Source organism: Mirounga angustirostris, unplaced genomic scaffold (assembly GCF_029215605.1).
Source record: "Mirounga angustirostris isolate CCGP_5_RB_7025 unplaced genomic scaffold, mMirAng1.0.hap1 SCAF_3, whole genome shotgun sequence".
In the NCBI taxonomy this organism is placed as follows: Eukaryota; Metazoa; Chordata; class Mammalia; order Carnivora; family Phocidae; genus Mirounga; species Mirounga angustirostris.
This window is the reverse complement of record NW_026991711.1, coordinates 37,634,432-37,637,782: the sequence shown is the minus strand read 5'-3', so window position 1 is coordinate 37,637,782 and position 3,351 is coordinate 37,634,432. Positions and strand designations below refer to the sequence as shown.

The following is a 3,351-nucleotide window of genomic DNA, read 5'->3' as shown; positions in this document are numbered from 1 at the left end:
ATACTATGGATTGTCGTTTATTCTAGAAACACCAGAGGGAGGTATAAAATGAAGCTTCTTTAAAAAAAAAAAACTGTTAAAAAATAATAAACAACAATAATAACATAACCTTGTGTAAAGAAATAATGAAAAATTATTTTTAAAAAGTCAGAGTGATATTGTGATCAGATTAAATTTAAAATAATACTGTTTTACAGTTGTTTGGATGAACAGCACTAGTTGAATCAGATTTTATTTTTTTTCTCTGTATAGTTTGGCCCTTCTTGTACATACATATTGTTCTTGAATACAGCTTACTTATTCCAACATTTTTTTAATTACCAAAACTATTCTTAACAAGTGGTAAAAATTATGCATTTTAACCTACTTTAGTTTTCACTTTAAAATGCATTTGGCTCATTTTAAATATTCAAGATGCAATCATGTTCTATTTTGATTATCTTCTAGGAAATTTCATAATTACAGCATGTTACATTAAAATTTTACATATATGCTTGAATCCAAGATTCTGTAGTTCCCATAAGACATTTTTTATAAGAAAATACAAATCAGCTGACCTTCAATCCAATATAAAGATATTTCATTAATTCAAATTAGTGTTTTAGGATGGTGATATGCAAAAATGTTAATATTTACACAAAACATTTGCTGAGGACTATAAACATAGAAATGTCATATTTCTTTTAATTGGCTACAACATAGCTACACCTCAAGAACTTTTTTTTTTTCTCATTAAACTTTTGTTTTAATGGGTCTCAAAATTCTGTGACAGATTTTTGGTCAAGTTGTTTCCATTAAAAAGTACTGATTTTAAAAACTAGTAACTTAAAACTGCCACACACACACTAAAAATCAACAAATGGTCCACAAAACATTCTCCTTTCCTTCTGAAGGTTTTACGATGCATTATTATCATTAACCAGTCTTTTACTATTAAACTTAAATGGCCAATTGACACAAACCGTTCTGAGACTGTTCTTCCACCACTGATTAAGACTGGGTGGCAGGTATTGGGGATAATATTCATTTAGCCTCCTGAGCTTTCTGGGCAGACTTGGTGACCTTGCCAGCTCCAGCTGCCTTCTTGTCCACTGCTTTGATGACACCCATAGCAACCGTCTGTCTCATGTCACGAACAGCAAAATGGCCCAGAGGAGGATAGTCAGAGAAGCTCTCAACACACACAGCCTTGCCAGGAACCATATCAACAATGGCAGCGTCACCAGATTTCAAGAACTTGGGACCATCTTCCAGCTTTTTTCCAGAACGATGATCTATCTTCTTCTTCAGCTCAGTAAACTTGCAAGCAATATGCGCTGTGTGACAATCCACCACAGGGGCATAGCCAGCACTGATTTGGCCTGGATGGTTTGGGACAATTACCTGAGCTGTGAAGCCAGCTGTTTCCATTGGTGGGTCATTTTTGCCGTCACCAGCCACTGCCATGACGAACATCTTTGACAGATATGTTCTTGACATTGAAACCCACACTGTCCCCAGGAAGAGCTTCACTCAAAGCTTCATGGTGCATTTCAACAGACTTTACTTCAGTTGTAACACTGACTGGAGCAAAGGTGACCACCATGCCAGGTTTAAGAACTCAGCCCACAGGGACAGTACCAATACCACCAATTTTGTAGACGTCCTGGAGAGGCAGACATGAGGGCTTTTCAGTTGGACGAGCTGGTGGCAGAATGCAATCCAGAGCTTCAAGCAGTGTGGTTCCACTGGCATTCCCATCTTTATGGGTGACATTCTATCCCTTGAACCAAGGCATGTTAGCACTTGGCTCCAGCATGTTGTCACCATTCCAACCAGAAATTGGCACAAATGCTACTGTGTCAGGGTTGTAACCAATTCTCTTAATGTAGGTGCTGACTTCCTTAATGATTTCCTCGTATCTTTTCTGGCTGTAGGGTGACTCAGTAGAATCCATCTTGCTAACACCAACGATTGGTTGTTTTACACCCAGTGTGTAAGCCAGAAGGGCATGCTCACGGGTCCGCCCATTCTTGGAGATACTGGCTTCAAATTCATCAACACCAGCAGCAACAATCAGGACAGCACAGTCAGCCTGAGATGTGCCTGTAATCGTGTTTTTGAGAAAGTCTCTGTGTTCTGGGGCATCAATGATGGTCACATAATACTTGCTGGTCTCGAATTTCCACAGGGAGATATCAATGGTGATACCACATTCACGTTCAGCTTTCAGTTTATCCAAGACCCAGGCATACTTGAAGGAGCCCTTTCCCATCTCAGCAGCCTCCTGCTCAAATTTTTTGATAGTTCTTTTGTCGATCCCACCATATTTGTAGATCAGATGACCAGTAGTGGTAGACTTGTCCAAATCTACGTGTCCAATGATGACAATGTTGATGTGAGTCTTTTCCTTTCCCATTTTGGTTTAGGTTGAGCAGTGGTTTTCACCACACCTCTGTTCTGGCGGCAAACCCATTGTGAAAAAGCCACCTCAAGAACTTTTAAAGAATTGTTTACTTTTTCATTTACATTTTTTTTTAATTTTAAAGATTTATTTATTTGAGAGAGAGAGAAAGAGAGAGCACATGCACATGGGGGTGGTGGAGGGGCAGAGGGAGGAGAGAGAGAACCTCAAGCAGACTCCCTGCTGAGCGAGGAGCCGGACACAAGGCTCAATCTCAAGATGCTTAGATCACGACCTGAGTCAAAATCAAGAGTCAGACACTTAACTGGCTGAGCCACCCAGGTACCCCAAGAATTGCTACTCTTTTATAAGAAAAATTATGTTTGTATTTCTTTGTATATACACATCCTGAAAGCTTGATTTCATTAGTACTCAAAATATTTGTAGGGACTGATCTCATAAAAACATCCAAACACTTTACTGTGGAAGGAGATACAAACACTTCCAATAAAAATTTATTTAGGATTTGAATTTAGTAATATGCTGGGCAAGGAAGAGTTTTGACTCTCTGAAGAGAGTTCAGTGAGTCTCCTCAACTCTGAAGTAGAACAGTGTCATATAGAATAAGGCAGAGATACCTCCCACTTATGATAGAGTTGTAAATGCATTTACTGATTGCTTATAGAAGGAAACTGGAAATCTATCTTGCTTATTATTATCACAGTGTGATGCTGTTTTAGCAGGCATCAAATGAAGCTCACTTCTTAAAAAGGTCTGAAATGTTAAGACTTGAGTTGGCTTGGGGTCATGGAGGAGTCAGACCCATGCATATGCACATGTGAAAAACTGAACAGAGATCTCCTTTATCATTACTTATACTTGTTTAGCATCCTATAATCTAAAGGATAGAAACCCCAAGGATGTATTTCAAGATGTTATTTGGTTTAGTAACTATTGGTCTAGTCAAC

At 38.6% G+C, this 3,351-nt stretch overlaps 1 pseudogene; it reads right to left on the bottom strand.

Annotated features, from left to right (window-relative positions):
- Nucleotides 1–717: 717 nt before the first annotated feature.
- Nucleotides 718–2,419, bottom strand: LOC123839798 (elongation factor 1-alpha 1-like; annotated as a pseudogene).
- Nucleotides 2,420–3,351: the final 932 nt, after the last annotated feature.